This window comes from Alosa sapidissima, chromosome 8 (assembly GCF_018492685.1).
Source record: "Alosa sapidissima isolate fAloSap1 chromosome 8, fAloSap1.pri, whole genome shotgun sequence".
Lineage (NCBI taxonomy): Eukaryota > Metazoa > Chordata > Actinopteri > Clupeiformes > Clupeidae > Alosa > Alosa sapidissima.
Genome location: NC_055964.1, coordinates 2,633,208 through 2,648,125, shown reverse-complemented (window position 1 = coordinate 2,648,125; position 14,918 = coordinate 2,633,208).

Here is a 14,918-nt window from a genome sequence, read left to right as displayed (position 1 = left end):
GAGCTGTGTAGCCTATGCAAAGTTCAGAGTTCAAAATATACTCTTGGGACTCCCTGCTTATAGTTTTGAGTGCTATTATTACTATTTCATTTGAGCTACATTTTACACTGATATGGCATGATGGCAATATAAACACAGATAACAATGGTATTAAATTGCAATAGCCTACAGATTAAATGTAATGGAATATTCAACTAAGGTAGACTGCCTTTGTTCACAGCGCTAAGCTATTTATGGTTACTGATATACTCCGAGTCTCTGGCCCTCTCTTAGAGCCAGGCATAGTGAGCTGGCCCTCGGAAGAAAAAGTTTGGGGACCACTGAGGTAGGGGGTCGGTTCCCATGTTATCCTATGGAGACTGACGGCCGGGGGATTGTTAAGCCTACTTATTTGGATGTGCAGTGGCCTAACCCACGTAAAAAGCTTACCGTTCTAGCTACAGTATAAATATGGCAGAATCATCCACAGGGCATGATATTTCAAAAACCGCTTCATACACGCTTCACGATGATGGCAATGAGTTGTTAACAGACATGCACAAAGACGTATAGACCTGCAACTATCCGTATAAACCGCCCTGCAACAATCTATCTAAAATAAAACCTTTTTGGGAGTACCATTCATGATATGTAGTAAAATTTCGAAGTTGTTGGACGTTTATATGGCTAAAACTGTATGTTTCGAGATAGATAGATAGATAGGCTAATTTATTGATCCCCAAGGGGAAATTCAAGAAATTTCATTCGTCCCCTTATGTTGTTTCAACTGTCCCGACCAGGAGGGATGAATGAAATATTACGCACGGAATTTCTTAAAATACAGATGTTACCCTGAAAAACTGCAATTTAGTCTGTCCTCAGCAAGAGGTCATAACGTTAAACATTCACCATGTGCAACAAATGCATAAATATAACTATGAAATTAATTGAGTGACTATATAAAATGTCACATTAAGGGGGGAATTCTCCCATTTGTGTAAGGGTGCGTAAGTAAAAAAAAAAGCATTTCAGTCTGCGCAAATTCTCCACTTCGCTTAAATCTGTCAATTACGTGCAATGGAGGAGAAACCCCAAAATCTGGGCATTTCTACAATACAACCCTTTCTGCCACTGGCTTAAAGGGACACCAGGCAACGTTTTTGTGTTAATTAATCATCTTCGTAAGTTGGTATATGGTTAAATTACTCATTACGGGACGAATGAAGGCTCTCTCGCCCGCCCCTACTGCCTGTAGGAAGAATATCCCACTTGCAAGTTCGGTGTATCCTACCCGCCGACCTTCAGTATCACAAAGTCTCAGACATCACGAGAAGCAGGATCTGTTTACATCCTGCATCCCCAGCACAGAGGCAGGCTAACGAAACGCTAGTGATTGTTGCAAACATGTGTAAAATGGCAGAGCTGGCGAATAAGCAGCGAAAACCCTTGACGGAAGATGCAAAGAAAAAGGAAAAGAGCTTCAGACCGTACAGTACAGATGGTAGGGGGAGCTTCATAGAGAAAAAGTATCAGGCTTGCCTGGTATCCCTTTAAGCACCTTTTCAGCTGCACTACCCGAGGGCTGTATTAACCTGTTGAGGAGTGAATTCTTTAAGACAATGCCATTCCCCAGAGAGTGAATTATTTTCCTGGCTCCTTCTAGAATTCTACGCGAACGTTCTATAGTTTCAGTGTTCTTAAAATTGTTTAATGGCAGAAAAGTCCCTGAGGGTAATTGTTGCGTCATGTTATAGACCCTTTCAACAAGGTAAACAAAAACAATGCTTGGGTGTTCTATTTGGGCCCCAATCTACTTCCTCTGCATTAAGATAACATATGGAATGTTAAAAAGGAAGTCTTGAGGGGCCAACTATGATGCTGACAATGGAACTCTCTTGAAAGGGTCCATACAGTATATATATATTTGTGACTGTACTCCTCAACAGGTTAAGGTCGAGCGCCACTACAAGGTGAAACAGCATATTGCTCGTGTAGGCAGTAGGCCTAGTTCTAAATACATGTGTAGGTAACAGACAGAACGTTGCAAATTAACATTAGAGTATCAAATTTGGTGCTTAATATGCAGATACGGCTTCATGTTTTTCATCACACGGTGGCATATTTCCCGACATTAGGCTACCTTATCCATGAGTCTATATTGTTAAATAGTGAAAATCCTGTTATAACCACCCACTTTGGATATTGGATCTTACCGACTAAACTTCAGTTTTAACTTGAATTCATAATCCCATAGCCTACTTCTTTCGAATCTGTCCATTTCTTTCCAACTTGACACACATTTGCACAGACGTCTATTTAACGTGCCTATTGTCGAGCATCATAGTTTATATTCTCCCGTCTCTCTCGATTCTCTACTGTATTTGAAGCTGCGGTGTCAGTCTACAGAATCATTAGCATAGATAAATTGATGAGCAGCAGCTGCCATTGAAATATTCTTTCTCAACACTGAGTTTTTAAATTATGAATCTACACACCTCAAGCACGTCTTGATTCTTTATAAACAAACTTCGAAGCAAAAGTGAAATTTCAAGTCTTTGTTAGGCTATGTGATGACACAATATTTTAGGCCTTTGCTATTCAGTTCACCTTACGTTTTCAAAATCAAGACTGATTTGTGTTCTTTCTGAATTTAAATGGCATTCAGAAGTTCAATGTGCTTTACATAAACTGAAGCGATTTACGAAGCGAAGCGAATGGGAGAATTCCACCCTAAGTGAACTTAACATCTTTATTTTACATAAAAACTGCTATTCAAAGTTGTGTCCTCACTTCATGTCAACTCTGTATTTTTTTTTTTATTTAAACCTTAATAAATCAGGCATATTATTGTAATGTGACAACACTTTCTAATGATTAGGTACACTGCCACCACCTTTTCTTAAACCGGTAAGGTCCGGTTGTCGTCTCCAAGATTCCACACAAGACACGCACACAGCAAGATTATAGAGAAGCAGCAAATATTTTTTATTATTAACAATATCTCATAAAATACTAGATTGAGGCGAATCGGGGGAATAAGGGAATGTTAACCATTCTATCGAGCACCAAGCCAATAGCTACAAGAAGCATCACACAATATTGCACACACCCACAAGGCCCACAAGGGATAAATAGGCTATACGCTTATAAAAATAAATAGGCTACATTAGCACACCTCAATTCATAAATGACCATCAAGCTCAGTAACAAAAACACAGCAAACCACTAATAACTAATCAGGCTACTGTATATGGCTTAAATATAATATATTCCATACATTTTTAAAACATTCCCTATAAACCCACCCACGACATCAAACACTCAATCATAGCGATTATCCCTCCCAGGCACACGCTCACACACACACACGCACACACACACACACGTGCGCGCTCGCACACCGTTAAAACAATCGTCAAAAGTTCCCTCCATCCAGCAGTCGCCAAGACCCTCCCGTGGGTTGCAAACACAGTCCGTGGGCACCGGCGTCCCGATGCCCACAAAGAGTCCAAAAAAAGCACACAAATGCACCACCTAAATCCACAGCAAAGCGTCCTGCGTTGATTACTCCAAAGTCTTATAATTGCTCAATTCAAAAGCCCCACTTTCATTCCCCGTACAAGCACTTAACAATGTCCACTGCTCCACGAAAAACAGCCCGCTGCTCAGCCTTACCTGACAAAGCAGCACTCGACTCTTAAAACGACTCACTGTCCAGCTGTCCCTCATTCAATTACTCAATCAAACCCTCATCATATGAACAGGTGGTGACTTGCGTAACTGCATTCATCGTCAAAGTCATCACACTACCCCCCTCTTTAACAAAAGACTCGTCAGAGGCGGGGGCCGGAGCAAAGGCCACAGCAGGGGCCGGGACAAGGGCCACAGCAGAGGTAGGGGCAGGAGCTACAGTAGAGATAGGGGCCGGGGCCACAGCAGAAGCAGGGGCAGGGACCACAGCAGAAGCAGGGGCCGGGGCCACAGCAGAAGCAGGGGCAGGGGCCACAGCAGAAGCAGGGGCAGGGACCACAGCAGAGGCTGGAAAGTCAGCAGAAGCCGCACTAGTTTGGCGTGATCTTGAGAAAACCCAGCAACATACCTCCTTCCACTGGATCTCTGTGGTCGTGGGGCTGGTTGAGAAAGTGTAAAGGCGGGCTGGGAGGGTCCGTGACCTTGTTGGGAGGGCCTGGCTGCTGATGTAGATGGACTTTCAGTACCATAAGCAGGGGCGGACCTGCCATTAGGCATGGTCAGGCAATTGCCTGGGGCCTCGTCATCCCCATATCGTTTTTTTTTTTTTCTTAAATAAATGATCACCGCACCCAAACAATATATTCTAATCCATAATAAAATTTTTAAAAAATATTCCTGTCATAGCAGCAACTAGCTAGTCTGAACGAGGTCTTGGTAAGGTGTGGAGTAGAGCGATTGACAGCAGCCATGAAACGTTTCCAGAGTGGAAGTGATAAACGAAAAAGAAAAAGGGAGGAGGAAGAATTTAGAAAGAAATTGCCTAAATTAACCAACTTCTTCCAGTCGAAGAATTCTTCAACGGAAGAAAATAATTTGGACAGCGATGCAACAACATCTGCAACATCGGCTGAGCTGGGTGGTGTAACTAATGCTAGCTGCAGGAGCTGTGGCACCGATGCACCACCACCGGCAACTTGCACTACATATTCTTCTACTGATGATGATGATGATGATTATGATGTTGATCTAAGTGAAACAGTCGTGAGGAACAAGATCACTGTCACTGCCGAAGTCCGCACTGGTGCTGTTGGTGCTGCTACGGACACCATTTCAGTAGCAGAAGCTTTGGGTACAACGAAACCAGTAACGTGAGTAGCCCTAACACGATACCTAGCACTACAGTTATCAGTGACGACCCTGCATTATGGCAAGACACCGTAAGAGATGCAGAGCGGGTTGAAATCGTTAAAAAAGGCCCCGTGCAAATGAATAACTTTGAATTCCCCAAAAATGCAGATAAACCACCCAGAAGATTCACGGTTGAACATTATTACATGACCATGAAAAATGGAGAAAAAATAAACAGAAAATGGCTAGTTTATTCGGTCAGTGCATACGCTGTTTATTGTTTTGGATGTCGGCTTTTTGGAAGATCGAACACCTCATTTAGTTTGCACGCACACACTCACTCTCACTCTCTCTCTCTCCCTCTCTTCTACACATAGCCTACATGGACAGACTCTCATACAGTAGCCTACATAGCTACATAGAGTATATTCACACACAGAGACCCCAAACCCCTAGCTTACACACCTTTGCCTTGGGCCTCAAAGTGTCCAGGTCCGCTCCTGACCATTAGGCAGAGGTGTATGGTTCCCTGAGAAGGCAGGAGACACAAACGGTTTCAACCTTTTGAAATGTACAGTCATCTTTGCCGCCCCCTTCTGGCCGTATTGTATATAACACTTCCGAAATTCGGGTCACAATTTCAGATGGTCCACAAAACTTCCTCTGTAACTTGGGACACATACCTCATTTTCTTGTTTTATCCCTCAACCAAACCCATTCTCCCACAGAGTAATATTGGAAATTGACCTTAAAGTCAAAATTCCTCTTTTGGTTACCAGAAGCCTTCATTTGATGTTTCTTCACTGCCTCCAAAACAGTGGATAAGACCTCATTCAATCTGGAAACATACTCATTTACAGATGCAAACTTACTCTGATTATCCAGATTTAACAGTATATCTACTGGCAAAACGATTTCCTGACCAAAGAGAACCCGAAAGGGAGAAAACCCTGTGCTTGAATGCACACTGCTTTGATATGCCATCATGACATAGGGTAGCAGAACATCCCAATTCAGCTGATTTGCGTCCACAAACAAAGACAAAATGGATAACAGTGTTCGATTAAATCTTTACACCATCCCATCTGACTGAGGTGAATATGGGCTTGTCCTGGTTTTATGCATATCCAGCAATCTGCACAGTTCCAGGACCAGTATGTAGGAAATAATGGAAAATAAACTGTAACCGTTCCAAAAATGATCACCATATGTTTTCAGAGAGTAGGGAAACACGATGAATTGAAGTAATGGCTTATTTGACAACATTACTCTAACCTGTAAAACCCAGTAAAACCAATGAAAAAACATTAGTTACGGGGCGGAATCTCTTGGAATTTTTGTTTATGTTTTGAACGATTAATTCTAGAATAGCGTATTAATAATGGGCTAGCGCGTCCTCCTATTTGGGTTGCCAAATTAGCAAAGGCCAACTGTCAACAGCTGTCAGTTGTAGTCATGAACGCCTACGAGAGGCAGGCAAATTTCCAAAATTAAAACAAGAAACAAATTAAGTGGACATTGGAGGAGCTTGCGGAGATGGTGACGTCTTCGTGAAGCGAAGAATATCAAGTCTGACGCAGAGCTGGCCATATATTTCTCCACAACAGGTAGCCTATGCTAAACTTCATCTGCATCGCTAACTTCAGCTAAATATGTTACGTTGGTTAGAGAGGTATTTTTTGTTTCCACTGTTTCCGTAATGTGTAGCTGGGTCATGGTTGGAGAAACGTTAAAGCAGCTGCAGGTCAACTAACGTTAGCTAAGTCTTCATTACATCTGGCAACCCAGAAGAGGCTCGCGTCTGGTAGTCTTGAGAACGTTCACCAGTGTTTTGATTTTGGCCTACAGAACGTTCGGTAACAATCCTACATATCGCACCTTTAAACAAGTGTGATTCAAAATTCCTGCATTGATCAGAGTGAATGGTACGTGGTGTACCATACCGGCATACTCATTCCTCAGTCAAGATTTTTGCGACTGTACAGGCCTCTTGGTTTTTCATAGGGAAGGCCTCTGTCCACTTTGAAAAATAATCACTGATGACTAATATATGGGTCAGTGACATATAAGGGTTGGTAAGATGAGAAAATTAAAAATATGTTTAAACCTTTAAAACAAAACATGCCTGAGATTTGCTAAAGTGTATACTTTGTATTTCTGTTGTATTCATATTATTTAATATGATGTGTATACTATTTTTTAACAAAAGATAGAACTAACAGCCTGTTAAATTGTCAAATGGTGTAACGACAAAAATGACAAATATCTAATATGTCACACCTCCTAGAGTTCATGCAATTGCTCTCATGAAATTATTAGTTTATTTTGTAATATCCTATGAGAATATGTTTTATTATATTTATTTCTAAATTTAAATTATATGGGTTTTTCATTGTACTGAGCAAGACCATATGCTAACATCTTGTTTTATGTCTATTCTTTGACCATTTGAGTAAAAATGGTTTAAACAACCATTATTACAGTGAAGTAGAGTTTTAAATCATTACTTTTTTGTACATTATTAGTCTTTTAGACAAAATACTGGTTACACCAATTGACATAAATCGGTTACACCAATTGACCATAAAACGTTTATAGCAATAGGACAAGAAAAAATGACACAGAAAATAGGCATCAAGGTAAACTGAATTGGATATTTTGATATGTATTCATGTCATTCATCATATTCCATATCAAATTTCATTTCATAACATCAATGAAGAAACTTGTGTTCTATTTGATTTCAGATCAGTGCTCATACAATTTCAGTCTATACCCATTATTTTCAAAGAGAGTGAGAATAAAGGGCCCTATTTTCGCAATGCAAAACCTGGCGCAAAGCGTATTATTATTCTGACGCAAAGTTTTTTCCTATCTTACACTTCACTTTTATTAAATAATGCGCCCAGGGGTGTGGCAATTACCGATATAAGGTGTGGTCTGGCACATGATCTAAAAATCTCTATCTTACATCTAAAAATCATTACGCCACTGACCAAGAAAAGTCTGGTCTATAGCGAAAGGCGCATATAAAACACAACTGAAGACGCACTATCACGAGATGTAAGCAGCAATTCCTCTGCAGAATAAATGTCCTTAGGTTATAGGACATTATAGGGGGAAGCTTTTTTCAGGCTAAGTTTTTGCTGGTAACCCATTGTCAGTCAATAGTGAAAGTAATTAACTGTGTATATATAAGTAATTAACTGTTTTGTCGTTGACTATGACACCACGGTGAAGTTAGTTTCACTTTGCCTATAGTTCAATTAATAGAAAGGTGCAGATGTGTGTAGCCTATACTCTGCTAGGTTTTAGTAAAGAATGGCTTAGTGGAATACCTGTTCCATACGGTCTTGCGTACAAGCAGATTCCTTCAAATACACCGCTGACTATCAAAATACTGATGCGCTGTTTGATGTTGCCCTGCTTGCTGTTAAAGGGAATGACAGATGTCCTAGTGATCATGCATTTTAAATTGCTAAAATAGGGCCCAAAGTGTGTGTGAGAGAGAATAAGAGTGAGTGAAAGAGTGGGTATGATCATTTCTTAACAACCAACCAACAGCATCTGCGTTCACTTGCATTCTGTGGTGAGACAAGTTTTCCTTGCTTCTAAGTGGGTATATTATGGAAGTTTAAATTTAAAATGAAAAGCTTTGACATTTCAAAAATTGCTTAAATTGCAATCTAATTAAACCCTTTTAAAGCTATTGTTCATGCTAAACAGTTAGTCACTATTTAAATTATAAAAATAATATAATTGGCACCTAAAATTACATACTCTTGGCCCTGAATCTGAAGCAAAATTTGCAGGTATTATTATGGACAATTATGTACACACTTCACCTTTATGTGAATAACACAGTTTTTACATTAAATTGAATATTTTATGATTATTATGATTTATAAACATTTTCAAAAAGGTCATACCTAAGCTTGCCTGGCCATGGCCTAAAAACACTGTTATGTTACTTTAAGAGAGTTGCTAACCTTGACCTTATAGCAGCTCATGCGCTCATGCGGACGCGATGTGGTAGAAGGTTGTAGAGGGGCACGAGGCGCTTGGCCTACCGCTTTACGTGAACCACATTCCCTGCATTCCACACACCACCTCTTAACGTCCCCCGACCACCCTGGCCAATAAAAGCGGTCTCTTACCTTGCCTTGCCATTTCTGAACACCTAAATGACCGGCTGTTATCGTGTCAAGCAAATGTGAAAGGACATAAGGCACCATGGTTTTAGGAAGGACCACCTGAACTCTAGAGTCTATATTTTCCTGGGCCACAGGTATCTGCACCAACATCCTATCCTGCACTTGGAGTTGACTCCACACCCCAGCAAATGTCCTCAACTCTGCTGGGCAGCTACCCTCGGTCTCACCCCCCCCTCACAGTGGTCTTCTTTTGTATTGAGAGCTTAATGTCTGGGTCACTCTGCTGAGCCACCTTTAGCTCTTCTCCACTTAGCGATCCCCCTGCTCCCTGTTCTGACAATGGCCCATCCCTGCCATCCATGGGTTCCCCTTGACATGGACCCTGTTCAAGGGCTCCTTGTAATGTTCGGATAGAGGAAGAGCTTACTGGTGATCCCATAGACTGATCAGATGTCTGTTCTGCACTACTGGCTTCTATGAAGGGTATTCGGGACAAAGCATCATCATTTCCATGTTGTTTGTCTGGCCGATGCACTATACAATACTGGAAACTTGCCAGCTGCTCCACCCAACGGGCCAACTGGCCCTCTAACCCTTGAAAATTATGCAGCCAGCGGAGGGAATTATGATCAGTTCTTAAAGTAAATTCCCTACCCAGTAGATAGTGCTTAAACAACTTTGTAAAAGTTACCATTGCAAGCAATTCCTTTTTAGTGGTTGCATATTTACGTTCCGTTTTTGTCAATGCTCTACTAGCGTATGCAATTACTCTCTCCAATCCATTATCCTCTTGGGACAGAACTGCACCTATTCCACAGTCACTCGCATCAGTGTCCAGTATAAATGTTTTTTGTGGATCTGGGTATGCCAAGATCGGCGCTGAAATCAAACATGTCTTTAGGGCAACAAAAGCATCACAACACTCATCCCACTTAAACCTCCTCCCCTTTTCCGTCAGTGCAGGCAGAGGTCGGGCAATCTCTGCAAAGTTTTTAACGAACCGTCGATAATATGAGGCCAATCCCACAAAGCTCCTTACTTCCGTCTGGTTTTTAGGTTCTGGCCATGACCGTACTGCTTCCAACTTTGCAAAATCGGCCATTACCCCTTCAGCGGAAATAATATGCCCCAAATACTGTACACTAGTGGAAAACAAATTACATTTAGATGGGCTGCATGTAGTTTATTTAGAACCTCACCCAGTCGACTTAAATGCTCTTGAAAACTGCGGCCAAATACAATGATGTCATCAAGGTACACTAGACAAGTTGTCCACTGTAAATCAGCTAATACGAGGTTCATTAATCTCTGGAACGTACTGGGGGGGTTTGTCAGGCCAAAAGGAAGCATGTTAAACTCCCATAGGCCACTCTTTGTGGTAAAAGCTGTCTTGGGCCGATCCTTAGGATGACCAATAACCATTGGCCAAGTCGAGGGTGGAAAACCACTTTGCATGAGGGTAAGCATCCTTCTGTGTAACATCATTAAGCTTACGATAGTCTACACAAAAGCGTAGCCCGCCATCTTTCTTTCTAACAGGGACCACAGGGGCAGCCCAGGGACTTAAAGATGGCCGAATCACACCTCGTTCATGCATCTCTTTAATATGGTCAGTAACTTCTTGTTGTAAATGTAACGGCACACGCCGTGGAGCCATTTTAATGGGTGGCGCTTGTCCAGTGTCAATCTGATGAAGAATCAGATGTGTCCTCCCCAAATCGGAGTCATCTCTACTGAAGACAGACAAATGAGTGGAAAGAAGGCCATTAATCCCCTGCATCTCAGATTCGCTGAAGCCCCTATTATGTAGTCCCAGTTTTTGCACCAAAGACTCTGTAGACCAACCTACACAATCTTCCGAAGTCTCCAATATAGGCCCTTCCTCCACATGGACATCAGGGCAGAATGTGCCCAACGACATGCCCTGTTTCAGTGTATGAGGATGTTCTGCCACATTTATAAGCCTGACTGGTATCAAACCCTTATCTACTCTACTGACCACCCTAGCAACCAATACATCACAATCATTTGAAAGGGCCCCTGAGGGTTCCAGCATGCCTTCCATACCTTCTAAACAGGCGCCGCTGAATGATCACTTCACTCCTAGGAGGAATATCAAGATCCTTTTCCACAGTCACCGGCCTGTTCTCCTTTAAAGAATGAATGAGTTGTAAAGACAATTGCTTTCCCATTAACACACAGGCTCCAAACTTACATAAAAAATCTGTCCCCAGCAACCCCTCTTCTTGTGCAATATCTGCTACTAAAAAATATGTTTTCAGAGCTAACTTGTCAAACTCACACACCGTTTGCCACTTCCCAAATATATCCAGGTGTCCCCCATTAGCCACAGACACCTTGCCATTATACCCAGTCAGCTGAACACCCCCCGGTCTATTTCTCAGCCAAAATGCATAGGATATAATTGACACTTGCGCACCAGTGTCCACCAAAAGGGAACAATTCACCCCACCCACTTTGGCCAATAAGTAAACCCTCGCCCCACAAGTATGCCCTAGGGGCTCCATAGTTGAGAAGGGCGGGCATTTGGCCCTCTGTACCAGCCCCCTCTAGTTTAAATAGGGGCAATTCGTCCTAATGTGTCTATTACATCCACATTCCCAACACTCCTCGCCACGGTCTACTATTACGATCTAGAGTAGGGCCTGTTCGAGAGGGATTTACAGTGCCTGGTCGTGATGGAGGGTGGTTAACTTGCATTGAATTTTGCTGTAGATTAACCTGTGATTTCTTTATTTCAGCTACAGTGGCTTGTAGGGTCTTCACTTCCTGTCTCAGGCCCTCCACAACCCCTAATAAAACACCCATCTGTGAATCTTCTTGAGCAGGTCTACCAGTCACACCCATAACTCTGTTTTAACTTCAGTTCATTCCAAATCACGAATCAACTCCAATTCTGTTGCAACACTAATGGCCTCCTCAAGGGTAGGTGGTTTAGCACTTCGCAACTGAATTCGTAGTTCCCCACTTCACACGTTAGCCATAAAGTGGTCACGTGCTAATAAATCTTGAGTCAATGGGTCTGCTTATAGGTTTAGGAGTATGCTTTAGACACTAATCGTCGTAGGGCATTCCTAAATTCCCTAGCCGTTTCAGCTGGTAATCTTTTCCTAGAAGAGAAACTCACTCTGTGCCACTCCTCCCCACATGGCTCAAGATATTTCCCCATAGCTATTTTTAATTTCTCATAACTGATTCTATCAATTGGACTAAATCCTGCATATATATCTCTAGCTCGCCCAGATAATAATAATGACATACATTTTAGTTTTAATTCCCCACTCCAATGATTAACTTCAGCTGCTAACTCAAACTGTTCAGACCAATCCCTCCCCATTCAAGTAAAAGTCTCTGGCATAAAAACGGGCCTTTGTACAGATGGCTGCAATGGTTGTGTAGGCCTACGCATAGGTTCCTCAGGCTGTGCATCTAGCTGGTTGCCTTGTATAGAATCAGGAGACGACATCATTTTTAAAGCAATCCCACCGCTGCCACCAGTGTAATGTGACAACACTTTCTAATGATTAGGTACGCTGCCACCACCTTTTCTTAAACCGGTAAGGTCCGGTTGTCGTCTCCAAGATTCCACACAAGACACGCACACAACAAGATTATAGAGAAGCAGCAAATATTTTTATTATTAACAATATCTCATAAAATACTAGATTGAGGCGAATCGGAGGAATAAGGGAACGTTAACCAATCTATCGAGCACCAAGCCAATAGCTACCAGAAGTATCACACAATATTGCACACACCCACAAGGCCCACAAGGGATAAATAGGCTATACGCTTATAAAAATAAATAGGCTACATTAGCACACCTCAATTCATAAATGACCATCAAGCTCAGTAACAAAAACACAGCAAACCACTAATAACTAATCAGACTATATGGCTTAAATATTCCATACATTTTTAAAACATTCCCTATAAACCCACCCACGACATCAAACACTCAATCATAGTGATTATCCCTCCCAAGTTTCCCCAACACACACACACGCTCACACACACACACACACACACACACACACACACACTCGCACACACACGCGCAAACAAACAAACAAACAATTCATAGAACACCGTTAAAACAATCGTCCAAAGTTCCCTCCATCCAGCAGTCGCCAAGACCCTCCCGTGGGTTGCAAACACAGTCCGTGGGCACCGGCGTCCCGATGCCCACAAAGAGTCCAAAAAAAGCACACAAATGCACCACCTAAATCCACAGCAAAGTGTCCCGCGTTGATTACTCCAAAGTCTTAAAATTGCTCAATTCAAAAGCCCCAACTTTCATTCCCCGTACAAGCACTTAACAATGTCCACTGCTCCACGAAAAACAGCCCCCTGCTCAGCCTTACCTGACAAAGCAGCACTTGACTCTTAAAACGACTCACTGTCCACTCACTCAATCAAACCCTTATCTCATGAACAGGTGGTGACTTGCGTAACTGCATTCATCGTCAAAGTCATCACATTATGATCAGTAATAACCCCTTTGTGCCTCTTACTCATGGTGCATGCAACTGTAGAACACATGGGCCCCTATGCACTCAAGCGCAATTGACTTTGTATACAAGCGCTTATCTCTTTCCTATTTTGCATTCAGCGCATATTGGAATTTTCCCTCCACACGTACAGGTTTACATGTTGGTAAATTAGGAAATGTTGCGCCCACAGGGGAAAGAGGCGAAAAGAGGAGGCTTGTTCCGGTGCAAACGTTCCCTGTTGATATTTTGCAGTTTCAGAAAACAATGATGCCACAGACCAGGATAATCCTGGTCTAAAGTCAGTGGCGCAAATTCAGATGCTATTTTGAAGGTTGCATCAGCGATAGTGGGGATACGTCACTTCTGTTGATGTTTAAACAAAACAGAGCGCTAGCTCGCTACTCCATCCCCCTCCCTCCTGTGCAATTAAAACTCTCCTAAACGCGCATCTCGTCGGTTATTGGTTGAAACACTTTATTTTGCCTTTGAGTGGGTTGCCAACCCTTGTTGGTAGCAATTGTTTTTGTGTACAGATCTCGGAGCCTAGGCTGCCTATAGACACACGTTTTTTTGATGGCCTGCTTATGGGGAAGACAGTTAGCGGATCGTTAGGAAAGATTAGATGAATATGATTTTTGTTTGGGCCTTTTTTGGGCCTGAAATCGCTGATACAACCTTTAAGGGCGCATACATGGCCATAGGGGCGCCTGCAGGAATTAATGCTATGCACACCGATCTACAGACACCCCGTGCACACACAGAAACATTCATTTACGGTTTTGTTCGTGCATTGGTCACCTAAAAAGTAGCCTATATAGTACAACATCCACATGCAATATCTTTACAACAACAACGCCTAATTAGAACACATTCATTTGGACAACTTTATACAGCCCTATAAAGGCTACTTATAATGGTTAATACAGTTATTCCTATTTTATGTTTACTGATCTATAGGCCTCCTAAAGTCTCCAGTGGTTTTATTCAAGATTTCTCTGACCTTCTGTCCTCCATGGCTTCTAGATCTGATAAACTGTTGATTTTGGGAGACATTAATATTCACATCTGTTAACAAATCGCTGGTCAATGAGTTTTTAAGCCTTATTGAATCATTTAACCTAACACAATCTGTAACTGGCCCAACTCATCAAAAGGGTCACACCTTAGATCTTGTTTTGTCATCTGGTTTCCCTGTCTCTGTTACTGTTACTGTTGATGTGTCAGACCACTTTTTGATTATGTTTGAATCCTTTGGGTCTTGTCTAACTCAGTCTCTTCTAGGTCTATTTATTAAATAATATTTGATTGTTTTGCTAGTCCCCCCTTTTTTATTTATTGATTTATTCTCCTGAACGGACATAACACCACCATTGATTTATTCGTCCTGAACAGACATAACACCACCACCAGGGCCTGAAGTTCTAGGTGTATGTAGAAACCCATATTAGGA